This window comes from Myxine glutinosa, chromosome 1, assembly GCF_964187855.1.
Source record: "Myxine glutinosa chromosome 1, kmMyxGlut1.1, whole genome shotgun sequence".
NCBI classification, from domain to species: Eukaryota; Metazoa; Chordata; class Myxini; order Myxiniformes; family Myxinidae; genus Myxine; species Myxine glutinosa.
In genome coordinates, this window is record NC_136261.1 from 50,008,097 (window position 1) to 50,021,394 (window position 13,298).

The following is a 13,298-nucleotide window of genomic DNA, read 5'->3' on the forward strand; positions in this document are numbered from 1 at the left end:
TTATCCTTTGGTCCAGATGAACCTTATCATTCGGTTCCTTGGTGTCACTCCCTTCACTGCCGTGTCTCCCCGACCTTTCCTCCAATATCTCTATGGAACCCAAATCCACATGACCTTCCTTCTCTTTCTCTTCAGAGCGCTTCCTATCCAGAGCACAAGTCTCTGTAAATGATGGAAAGACACCCGGAATCTCATGCTCTAACTGTGCTGTGTTATTTTCCATACTGGGCTTTTCAACCAACATTGGATTACCTGAAACTCGACCACCGGCCAAATCGTTCCCGATAATAAAAGAAATTCCCTCCACAGGAAGAGTGGCTTGTAATCCTAAGGTGACCGGTCCTGACATCAACTCAGACTTTAAATGGATAACATGAAGAGGAGCTTCAACTAAGCCACCAACCCCCTGAAAGATAACACTAACCCCAGTTGCAGTTTTTTCAGACAATGGCAAAATGCCCTTGAGCATCAAAGATCGATGTGCTCCCGTGTCCCTCAATACCCCAACAGGTCTCTGGTTAGCAGGCCCGGAGGCAAGTAGGCCCGGAGGAAAATCCCGTTGTCTCCCTTGGGCCCTCGGGAATGTGTAGGTCTGCCTTCAACAGTCAGTCTTTTGATGACTAAAATTTGAGGTACCAGATTTTGCTCGATACTCCTCTCTGGGTCGCCTCCATGAAAATTTGCTCTCCAAACCTGATTTAATGTAACTCCTCTGGCTACCTCCTTGCGGGAAATAAAGAAGGGAAAACTGTACTTTATATTTGTGGATTTGGAGAAGGTGTTCCACAGGGTGCCCCGCGAAGTGGTGCAAATGGTCAATGAGAGAGATGGGTGCAGAGGATTGGTTAGTCAGGGCAGTCATGGTGATGTATGATGGCTCAAAAACTGCTGTGAGGGTAAATGGAGTTAGAGTGAGGACTTTGAAGTGAAAGTGGGTGGTCATCAGTGGTCAGTCTTAAGACCAATCTTATTCATCACGGTTCTTGAGGCCATATTACAGGAGCTTGTCACATATCACGGTACACTGAAGCTTGTGGTGAGGCAGTTGCCATGAAGCAACTTGCCTTCACCTCTTGGAAGGCCAATCCAACTGAAGGTAATCTCAGTTCCTTTCACAAAGCTCGGAACCAGTGTGTGTCTACCCTCAGGATTGCCAGGAAGCAGTATCTCTCCACACTCAAGATTGAACTCTCAAACCTGTCTCCTTCCTCCAAATCCTGGTGGCGTCTGGTCAAATCCGTTTCTGGTGTTTGTTCCCCCGCCATCCCCTCCCTTACCTCAAATGGCTACACAGTTAACACCGCACGTGACAAAGCCGAATGCTTCAACTCTGTGTTTGCCCTCAAAATCTTGTGTACCAAACCCATCTCTCTCTGTTCCCACCTTTCCCAGTCGAACCCAACTGCTCCTGGACTCTGTGTCCCTCTCCTGACAAGGTGGAGAAGTTTTTGTCAAAGCTCGACTCTGATTCTGCAACTGGACCAGACGGCATCAGCCCACAGGTCCTAAAATCCTGCTCTGCCGCTCTATCTCACCCTCTCTCTGGTCTTTTCACCCTCTCTTTTACTCAAGGTCATCTGCCAGCATCTTGGAAATCAGCAAACATTACTGCTTTACACAAAAAAGTGCAAAAACAGATCCTTGCAACTACAGACCAATCAGCCTGCTTCCAATTATCAGCAAAGTCATGGAATCCATCATTGCTTCAGATATCAAATCCTTCCTCTTCTCCAATGGCTTGATCTCTGATCATCAATTTGGATTCAGACCAGGTCACTCTACTCTGGACATGTTGCTTCTGCTGTCTCAACAATGGATGAAGGTCCTCAATGCCAAACAGGAAATCAGAGCTGTCTCACTTGACATATCACGTGCCTTCGATACGGTCTGGCACCCAGCTCTGCTCACCAAACTCTCCACCTATGGTATCCATGGAAATCTCCACTCATGGCTTGCGGACTTCCTCTCTGGTCGTAGGCAACGTGTGGCCCTGAATGGATTTCTCTCATCTCCCCTCCTGTTCTGGCTGGAGTTCCCCAAGGTAGTGTTCTGGGCCCTGTGCTATTTCTGGTCTCCATCAATGATCTCTCCGACTCTCTGGAAAATCCTCTCTATCTATTTGCTGATGACTCCACTCTCTGCCGCTCTATTCCCCATCCCTCACATCGTTAGTCTGCAGCCTCCTCATTCTCTGTAGACCTGGACAAAATCACAGACTGGTCAAACAAGTGGAACATGTCTTTCAATCCTGACAAATCTCACACTCTTACAATGTCTCTCCGAAAGGACCGACTGGAAAACCCTCCCATCTACTTTCTCAACAATCCTCTCCAAGAAGTTCTGTCGCTCAAGCTTTTGGGTCTCACTATCTGCAATGATCTTTCTTGGGAAAACCACATTTCCAAGCTGGCCTCCAAAGCCAGTCACCGACTGGGCATCCTCCGTCGTGCGAAGTCCTTCCTTGGCACACCTGAGCTCCTCACCACATACAAGGCTTTCATCCGCAGCTCAATGGAATACTGTTCCCCCCTCTGGACTGGTGCTCCTGCCTCACACCTAGCTCGGCTTCACGCTGTTGAAACCAAAGCTTTCAGAATCATGGGAATCTCTTGCGATGAAGTTAACTCCGAGGGCCTTTCACTCACTCACCGCAGGCAGGTTGGTGGTCTTTCTGTCTTCAACCGACCCCTCTCCGGCCTAGCCCCCCCAGCTCTCTCTGTGCTCTGTCCCCCCAATATTCCTTCAGGTCGCACAAGATCTGCCTGCAACCCTCTTATGGTTAAACTGCCAAAATCTAGGCTCTCTGTTCACCTTCACTCTTTCATTCCCCTTTTCTCCCGCCTCTGGAACAAACTCCCCCACTCCCTTCAATCCCACTCCTCCCTGCAGGTCTTTAAAACAGCTGTCCACCACCATCTCTTATCGTCCCCCATCCAAAATCTTGATCTTTTCTACCCCCGTTAAATCACACGATCACTTTTTTGAAATACCGAATTCTTTCCTGGAAGTCCTAGCAGTGTCCATGTGTTTTATACCTCTCCCACCCCCCACCATCTTCCAATTCCTCCTCCCCCAAGCCCTCTCCCTCCCACAGATCTCCCGATGTCCCTGATCTCAAATGTTGTACTTGTTTGCTTCCCTCTCTCTCCCTATCTTGTCTCCTGCTCCCTTTATCTGATGTTTTATGTGTCCGTTTGTCTTGTTGTGATTAATGTTTGCTCTTTCACGAGCCTCGATCTCATGTACAAAAAAAGAATAAAAACTTTAAGGATACGTACCTTGGGGGCTCCTGTATACTTCTGACGACGTGCTGATAGCCGATAATGTGGAAGAGGTAATGTGTAAATATACAGTATGGAAGGAGGGCATTGAGGCCAGATGATTGAAAGTGAATAAAACAAAAAATAAAAGCACTGATTAGTGGGGTGGGAGAAGGAACTGTGAAAAAGGGGGAGGTGGGCCCTGTGCTGAGTGTTAAAATAGGTGCAGGTCACAACTGGATATTGTGGAAATATTGCAGCTACTGGGTGCACAACAGGTGTAGTGGCATCAGGGGTGGACTGCAGGTGGTTCCTGACTTTAAATGTGCTTTGTGTGCAGGTAAGGAAGTAGCACCAGTCAGAGTGGAAAGATTCGTTTAAGGGGACATATCCCTGGAATGCAGAGATAAATATTGATTTGAGATGAAAAGATGAACATGAGGCAAGAGTACAGAAGGTCATCTTTTATTTCTTGGTTTTCTTCACAGCTCTGATGATCTTCACAGCTCAACACGAACGCCCCTGGGCACGACCGGATTGTACTTTGCTTTACCCCCACTGCTCTCTACACCTGGATTGGTCGCGTCCACAGCGATTGTATACCGAGGAGTGAAGTCACCGGAAGTTCACTTTCCGCCATCTTGTCTCCCCCAAAACATCACTGCAGCGAAGTACGGAAACAGCAGACTGGCAGTAAGAAATGGCTGTGTCTGTGAATGATGGTTGGAAGATCCCATTATGATATTTTCTGATAGATGGCATGAATGGAGTAGAACGGCCAAATCTAGTAAACGAGTGCTTTCGCAGACTCCATGAAACCGGTGTCCGAGGCGTTTCCGTCACCTGTGATGGACCGTCGTGCCATTTTGCAATGATGAGAGCTCTTGGAGCAAACATGAATGTGATTGGTATGAATCCATCTTTTCCTCATCCTTCTGACCCATCTATTCGAGTTCATGTTCTACTAGACGTGTGCCACATGCTCAAATTACTGCGTAACTCTTTTGCAGATGGTGGGATCTTCAAAACCCCTGATGGCTAGACCATCAAATGGCAGTATATAGAGGAGTTGAATAAGCTACAAGAGAGAGAAGGTTTGAGGTTAGGAAATAAATTGAAGAATGCACATATGGACTGGAGGAAGCAAAACATGAAAGTTAACTTGGCTGCCCAAGTGTTTGGTGCGAGTGTTGCCGATGCCCTGCAATACTGCAATGAGGGATTAAAGCTCCCTCAGTTCAGGGGATGCGAGGCCACAGTTCAGTTTTTAAGACATGTTGATGGTGCCTTTGATGTCCTTAACAGCAGAAATATTTTTGGGAAGGGTACAAAGGCTCCAATGAGAAAGGAAAATGGACAGGAAATGCTAAAAATCTTGCAAGATGCTGAACAATTCATCTTAGGGCTTACAGACGCATCTGGTAAACCAATGTATCTTACCCCAAGGAAGACTGGCTTTATAGGCTTTGCAGCTAGCATCAGGAGTGTCACCAAACTTTATGCAGAAGTTATAGCTGCTCATGATGCCCCCATGAAATATCTATTAACTTATAAATTCAGTCAAGACCATATTGAGTTGTTCTTTTTCTGCAGCGAGAGCACGAGCGCGGGGAGGATTTAATAATAATCCAACGGCAGGTCAATTTAGTGCAGCCTATAACAGACTCCTGATGAGGCACAATATTAAGAATGGCAAAGGCTTTTGTATTCTTTGGAATACTACAACTATCCTTCATGTGGAGCCACAGTCACCGTCATCAATCAGCATAGCACGGAAGTATGATCTTATACTCCGGGATAGTCCAGTACATGATGACCATGATTATGCTGATGTACCAAACTTTGAACAAGTATCAGAATACAAAGAAGCAGCTATTGATTACATTGCTGGATTTGTAGTAAAAATGATGAAACGTAAAGTGAACTGCATGGTGGGCACGGAGGCACTGACTGCCCCCAATGGCAAGGTTCACAACTTTGTGGCACTAAAGGATCGTGGACGTCTGCAGAAAGCATCACCTAATGTAATCACTGTTTGCTTGGAAACAGAAAAGTGTTTCCAAACTCGAAAAGACCTCAAACGGAAAGCTTCCACAGGGGGGTGGCATCTCACAGGCAGTTGCTTCATCAGTTTTGAGTAACTGTGCAGAGCCGAAACTGTTCCCTGAGCTACATGATCACCAGTTTGACACCGCAGTAGATGACAATCATTGTCACTACCTGGTAAAACTTGCAGCATCATGTTACTGTAAGATCAAGCTTTTCCATATAGGGAAACAGATGCCAACCTCTGTTACCGGACCCAAAGTTAGGAAACGAATGTCCAAACTCATTTTGTTCAGCCATCAGTAAAGATCACAGACTTAATTGCTTTGAAACAGAAAAGTGTTTCCAAAGACCCCCCCCCCCCCCCCCCCACGAAAAGCTTCCACAGGGGGGGGTGGGTGGCATCTCACAGGCAGTTGCTTCATCAGTGCAGAGCTAAAACTGTTCCCTGAGCTACATGATCACCAGTTTGACACCGCAGTAGATGACAATCATTGTCACTAGTACCGGTAAAAATTGCATCATCATGAGTAGGTGATAAATGTTGCTTCTGGGACACCTCTGTTTAACATGGGAAATCCCTATCTAATGTCATTTACCCCCCTGTCTTTTTCAAAAGTCATAAACACCTCTATTTCTCCCTCTATGAACCTATAATCCTTCTCACCTTATGAACCTATAATCCTTCTCGCCTTATGAACCTATAATCCTTCTCACCTTATGAACCTATAATGCTTCTCGCCTTATGAACCTATGATTTTCTTCCTTTATGAACCCATAATCCTTCTAGCCTTATGAACCTATGATCCTTCTCACTTACATGTAAATTTTCCTCTCACCATCACTTTTCTTCATTTCCCCTTAACACCTCTATTCCTGACCCCCTTGGTCTTATGGGCCTTTTACTCTTACTATCAATGATCATTGTTGTTCATTGATCATTGATTATGTTTGGGTCCTGTGCCACACACTTTTTGTTAAGCTCCGCGCCACTTTTTGCTAAGCTCCGCGCCACTTTTTGCTAAGCTCCGCCCACTTTTTGTTAAGCTCCGTCCACTTTTTGTTAAGCCCCGCCCACTTTTTACTAAAGCCCACCCACTTTATAAACTCTCCAGCATTACATTATTTTTAGTTAAGACATTACATCATTTTCTGTTGAAACATTACATCATTTTCTGTGGACATTTCACATCATTTTCTGTTGAAACATTACATCATTTTCTGTTGAAACATTACATCATTTTCTGTTGAAACATTACATCATTTTCTGTTGAAACATTACATCATTTTCTGTTGAGACATTACATCATTTCCAATTAAGACATGCCCAGACTTGCCCACACTTGCCCAAGGGAATTTCCACAGGAAATGACACACCCAGTCTTTCTTATAAAAGGCACTAACCACACAGGCCTTTTCAAACACACTTTCTGCTTCACTTGAGAATGGACTACTATGCTGAAAAGGAGTTGGATAACTTTGACATTCCTTGGAGTCCTACTACTTGTGTGGAGCTCAACCTTCAGATTGATGAACTGGACTCGAACCTCTTATCAATGGAGGTTTTTTTTTTTTTTTTTTTTTTTTTTTTTTTTTTTAGATAAGACTCGTGTAAGAGTCAGCAAAGTTTCTTTTAATATTCATAGAGCTTGATTTATATAAATAATAATATTGTATTAAATTAATACGTTGTTATTTTCTCTCACAGGAAATTGTATATAAAAAAAAAAAACCACCTTTAGAGGCCATTTTTCCCCGCAAGCGGGGGTTGGCCTTTTTCGGGAACCGTGGTTGTTGTTGTTTTTTGGTCCCTTTTTTGAAGCAATGTTTTACGGCCGGATGCCCTTCCTGACGCCAACCCTTTTTGCCGCCTTTAGCGACAAACAGGGAATTACCAGTGAACTGGTACTCAATTAGCCGACCTCGGAAGGATGACAGGCTGAGTCAACCCCCCTGGCGTTAATTCAGCGATCGACCGGGATTCAAACCCAGGATCCTGGGATCCTAAGCCGGCACCCTAGCCGCTAGCCCAACACCAGGGTTCAACACCAGGAAATTGTATCTGAGATACAAAATGAAAATACCACTTTTGCCACAACCTGGGGTGAAATGATGATTGATTTGTTTGAAGACCTTTTGAACAACCAAGACCCACAGAACGAGTTCTACCTTGATGACCCAGCCAAAGAGTTATACCTTGGAGACTCACTAAATTTGGGAAAAACAAATTATGAGGTCTGCCTAGATGGTTCTAACTGTGGAGCCTACCTTGGAGACTCACTAAATTTCATAAAATTAGGAAAAGAGTTTTACCTTGGAGACTTTGAAAACTGGTTTCGTTTTGGAGACTCTACCTGTGTGGAGCTAAACCTTCACCTTGATAAACTCGATTCAAATTTCTCATCAATGAAGGTAATATTTTATTTTAATATACATATAATAATTGTGTATTAAATGTAAAAAATAATTAATTAATACGTTGTTATTTTCTCTCACAGGAAATTGTATCTGAGATTCAAAATGAAAATACCACTTTTGCCACAACCTGGGGTGAAATGATCGATTTGTTTAAAGACCTTTTGAGCAACCATGACCAAGAGAACGAGTTTTACCTTGATAATCCAACGAAAGAGTTTTACCTTGGAGGCTCTTTGGATTCTAAAGCAATGAACAATGTTCTTTCTTTAATGACGTTTGATTTAAGGTAAGTTCAGTTGATTAATAATCAATTAAAGTATATGTTATTTCATTCAATATTAGATAAGTAATATATATTTTTTTTTTACATGTATTTCAGCAATATCAAGAAAGTTCGGGGAAGAAGATGCTGGAAAATACTTTCTTCCCATTTCTACTTTTTCCAACTTGAAAGCCTTGAAAGACAGAATTGGAGGAAGAGGAAAAAAATATATATTGAAATACGTATTAAAAAACATTAAAAAAAAATATTGAAATACGTATTTAAAAAAAGAAAAGGAAAAAAAGATTATGCTAGGGTTAGGGTTGGGATTTTGAATGTGAGGGTTAGGGATGGGGTTGGGTTAATGGGTTAGGGATGGGTTGGGTTAGGGTTGGGATTTTGAATGTGAGGGTTAGGGATTGGGTTGGGTTAGGGTTCTGGATGTGAGGTGAATTTTTGAATGAATGTCAAACCTCACAGACTCATTTATCTTATATTATCATTGAATTGTTTAAAAAAAGTTGGGAAAAGATAAATAGAATTGGAAGGTCATACAAAGAGATGGAGTTGAGAACTTTTTTTAATGGTTGATGTAATGGATTCAGTTGTTTTGACTAACAAATTTGGTGTTTTAATGTGGGGGTTGGGTTAGGGTTTGTACATTATTATGACCCACTCACACACACACAAAAGTTAAGCCCCAACTAAAAAGTTGTGGGATTCTGTGTTTGGGGTTCACAGATTTAAAAACGTATCCCCATTATACACACAAAAGTTAAGCCCCAACTAAAAAGTTGTGGGATTCTGTGTTTGGGGTTCACAGATTTAAAAACGTATCCCCATGATACACACAAAAGTTAAGCCCCAACTAAAAAGTTGTGGGATTCTGTGTTTGGGGTTCACAGATTTAAAAACGTATCCCCATGATACACACAAAAGTTAAGCCCCAACTAAAAAGTTGTGGGATTCTGTGTTTGGGGTTCACAGATTTAAAAACGTATCCCCATTATACACACAAAAGTTAAGCTCCAACTAAAAAGTTGTGGGATTCTGTGTTTGGGGTTCACAGATTTAAAAACGTATCCCCATTATACACACAAAAGTTAAGCCCCAACTAAAAAGTTGTGGGATTCTGTGTTTGGGGTTCACAGATTTAAAAACATATCCCCATTACATTTTATTTATTTATTTATTTATTATTTTCAAGGGTTATCAGCTTTGTTTTTTGTAATTCCTGTGAATAAAATGACCCTAAGATTTCTTCTCCATTTAAATCATATAATTTGTAGGTCCAAGGGACTGTATCCATTACATCAACGATTTAAAATAATTCATTAGTCCATTTTTTTGTATAACCTTTCTCAAAATGGCTTTTCCATCTGTATATTCTTACAATATCACCAACTTTGAACTTCGGTTTTCTCAAATTAATCTCCTTTTCATATTCTAATTTTGTAAATGATTCTGATGGTTTTGATTTTGTTGATGAATGAACGGTATTATTGTAATTATCTACAATACCATGAATTAAATACACCCATTTTTGAGAACCGAGTTGTGTGAATTTTTTATATAGCCTCTCTTTCAAAGTACGATTAAAACGCTCAATAACAACTGCTTTTCCTTCATTAAAGGTGCTGTATAATTTAATACCCTCCCCCTTAAGAAATTTCATAAATATTTTGTTATAGAACTCTGTTCCCTCATCGGTCCACAGTTTCTTTGGTTTTCTTTTATCCCTATCAAATATTAGCTTAAAGGATAACATTAAAGTATCACCCTTTTTATTTTTTAAAGGAACAACCCAGGCAAATCTACTTCTCAAATCAATAATGGTTAAAGCATACCTGTATCCCCTGTCATTATTCAATTCAATTAAATCAGCAGACCATATGTAGTCAGTGTCTTTGGGATAAACCTTCCTTCTTTTAAACTTGGTGATTATAGGTTTGTGTAATTCTTCAGCCTAAAGCTCCTCAGTCTTGATGACATCATTAGAGCCTAATCGTTTTTTGAGGGTGAATAACCAAGACCAAGTTTCAATTTAGCATTTATCAAATTTCTCACAATAAACCTATCAACTTTCTCTCTCAACGTTGGATTTTGTATCAAAGACAAATTATACAACATTTCTCTGTCAGCTTTATGTTTTTCAGTCAACGTAGTGGTTTTCCCATAAGCAATATCATGCTTCATACACACTTCGTCAACCCTATTTGTAGGTTTAGACCAAGGTTTAGGATTGTCAGCCTCATCTAATCTTTTATCCAAGTTTGTTCCTGGGCCACAGAAAGAATACCCTGGAAGGTGTAATTCCCCTGGAATTCCAGTTGTTGTAAATTTGCTACCTGACAAAAACTTTTGTATGTCTCCTCCACTTTTAGGAGAGATGAATTGACACTTTTTAGAGCCACACACTTGACATATTCCTTTTTGATAAACTCTATTATTTTTAGCTTTAACATGAGATATTTTTAGATTTAGTTTTCTTTTTACATTTGAGACAATAACTCATATTTATTTATGAGAAAAAGTCCTACATAGTGCCAAAACCTTTTTGGTTTTCAACATATACATTTCTATCTTGATTTTTAAAACATAAATAATCCTTAGAAATGGCTTCACTCTCTCCTCCATTTATTTACAAATAAAACTAACTAAAGTCAATAACACCAACATCATCAACTATATGTTGCATATCTGCTCTCTGAATTCATTATAGCAAATTTAAAAACCAATATGTTCGTAAGAGTCAATAATTCTTTATTTTCCTCTTCAGTGCGTTGAGATTGATTTATTTGCCGTAATACCTTCAATCTTTCATTAATCTCAGGAATGGTCATATTTTTATATTTTTCCACCCTCTCTCTTTCCTCCCTCACCTCCTCCTCCTTCTCCTCCCTTTCCTCCCTCTCCTCCTTCTCCTTTTTCTCCCTTTCATCCTTCTCCTTTTTCTCCCTCTCCTCCTTCTCCTTCTCCTTTTTCTCCCTTTCCTCCTTCTCCTTTTTCTCTCTTTCCTCCTTCTCTTCTTCAACTCCTTCCTCCTTCTCTTCTTCAACTCCTTCCTCATCCCTTGCTACCCTTGAGCTTGAGCCCCAAAGAATATTATACATATACTCATCTGGATTTTGAGATATTCTTGTATCTATAATTATTTTTCTCATAATAGGATACCAATAAGATTTGTTGACGATTTCTAAAAGAGTTTTATATTTCATAACTTTGAGAAGTTCATTTTTATTTAATATTGTAAACAAGTCTCTATTTGTGGGTTTAGCAATATCAGTATAAGGCCAGTTTTTTATGACAAAATTTCCATGTATATGCTCCAAATCATAAGGTATGTAATACCGAGCACCCTTTTCTTGTAGGTATCCCTGAATACAAAAATTATAATTCTCTTGTAGTCTTTTTCCTGCCATTTATGTATCAGAAATATATGTGAGAATAATATTATAACAGGTAATACCACCCCATCTTCCCACTACCAAATCGGTTTGTATTCCTCGGCTTTCTATCCTTATCTCATTACCTTCCTTCTTTGTCATGTTAACCATCGCTATACTATCATATATTTTTCTTTTCTTAAAATCATGTATTTGTTGTTTACTAATTGTACTTCCACATAAATCCTTATCCTCACCAAGCGGATAATATTCTTTTTTACGAGACTGATTCAAATCATGTAGGTCTTCTAAGTTTATTGAAAAATACCAATTATACCCTAAATCAGGCATATCATACCCCCCATTTATTGATTCGCATATTAACTATATGTCCTTCTTTATAAAATTCAATTGTAAGCAGATAGTTAAATTGAATGAGGAAAGGTGTATGGTCAGTATAACCAGGTGTTGTGGTTGTAAATTTTACTTGTTTAACAAAACGTGCTGTTTTCTTTAAAAATATATATTGTGATAAATCACTGAATCTAATTAAGTCATTCGCATCTGTAGGGTTTGGATAATTGATTAATTTATAAGTATTCTTCATATTAATATTTTTACTTATACTATATTTTTGTCGTTCAGCCTGTGCCTTTGTATAATAATTTGATAAATCAATATCCTGAGAGGATTTTCCAAAGATAGAACCATCTTTTCCAACATAAGTCATTTATATTAGATTAAAAATGATATCATAAAAATTTTCATTATTGTTGAGTTGAAATAATACATATAAACATAATTGACCACAACATTTAGAATTAATTTCTTGAACTTGAAATGTTTGATAAACACCATTCTGTAAGAATTGTATTACTTTAACAGGCGGTGGCATACCATAACTATCAAAATAATATTTATCCTGACTATTATGAATACAAACCCAATGAGAACCATTCTGTGTGTCTAAATTAATAATAATATTCATTGTATTCTTGGACAACTTTTTAAATTCATCTCTCATACAAATAACCACATTATCAATTTTTAGTTTTTTACAATATTTAGTAAGTTCTATATTTGACATTGTATTCTTTCCAAATTGTTTAAACCATTTATCCATTTATTTATGAGAAAGATATAACCCATTACCCCTTTTAGTTAGTTAACACCCGCTTGAGCGATAGAGGAAAGCATATCTCCAACTAACAATCTAGCTTTATCAGGTAGACTTTCAAGTTTTTGAGCAAAATCTACAATTACACCACTTCCACTAATTTGTTTCTCCAATTCCTTGTTATGTCTTTCCAATTCTTTTTGAGCTTTTAGTTGTGCCTTCCTTTCGTTAGCAGTTTTTACCGCTGCTGAAATACTACCAGTCAATGCTCCCGCCGCACTTAAACCAGCAAATAAAGGAATTAGAAATGGGAGAAATCCTCCTCTTGACTCGTCTATTGAATATTTCTTTAACATAGGTTTTGTCATTTTAATTTTAAGTGATCCAGCATCATTTAGTGTTTTCACCTGCTCTCTTGTGAGCAAAACATCAATTCTTACTGCTCCTTTTCTTTGAAATGTATTAACATTAATAATACAAGGCTTTTGATTTTGAATACAAGATGTTAATTTATCAAGATTGATTTGATTAACATATACCCCTACCATTTTTTTATGAGAAAAAACCTATGTGATATTAATCATAACACCATTATCTGTATTAATCTGTAATTCTGTTTCCTCCAAAAGCAAACAATAAGCATCAACTTCTTCATTCTCTCCTCTTTCAATGTATAGAGAAGTATCCACTCTATTAGACTTTATAGTTTCCTTTTGAGAACTCAGGTCAATTGCGTAGATTGTATAAAGTTTTTGAAACGCAACCATATCCAAAATAGGTTCATTATTACTGTTGCTTTCACACACCTT

The 13,298-nt window shown here is 39.4% G+C and overlaps 1 long non-coding RNA gene across 1 annotated transcript; it reads left to right on the top strand.

Moving 5' to 3' along the window:
- Positions 1 to 6,794: 6,794 nt before the first annotated feature.
- LOC137423633 (uncharacterized) lies at positions 6,795 to 8,328 on the top strand. Its single transcript, XR_013622341.1, has 3 exons — positions 6,795 to 6,868; positions 7,359 to 8,010; positions 8,104 to 8,328. It is a non-coding gene; the product is annotated as an uncharacterized LOC137423633 (long non-coding RNA).
- The last annotated feature ends 4,970 nt before the right edge of the window (positions 8,329 to 13,298 follow it).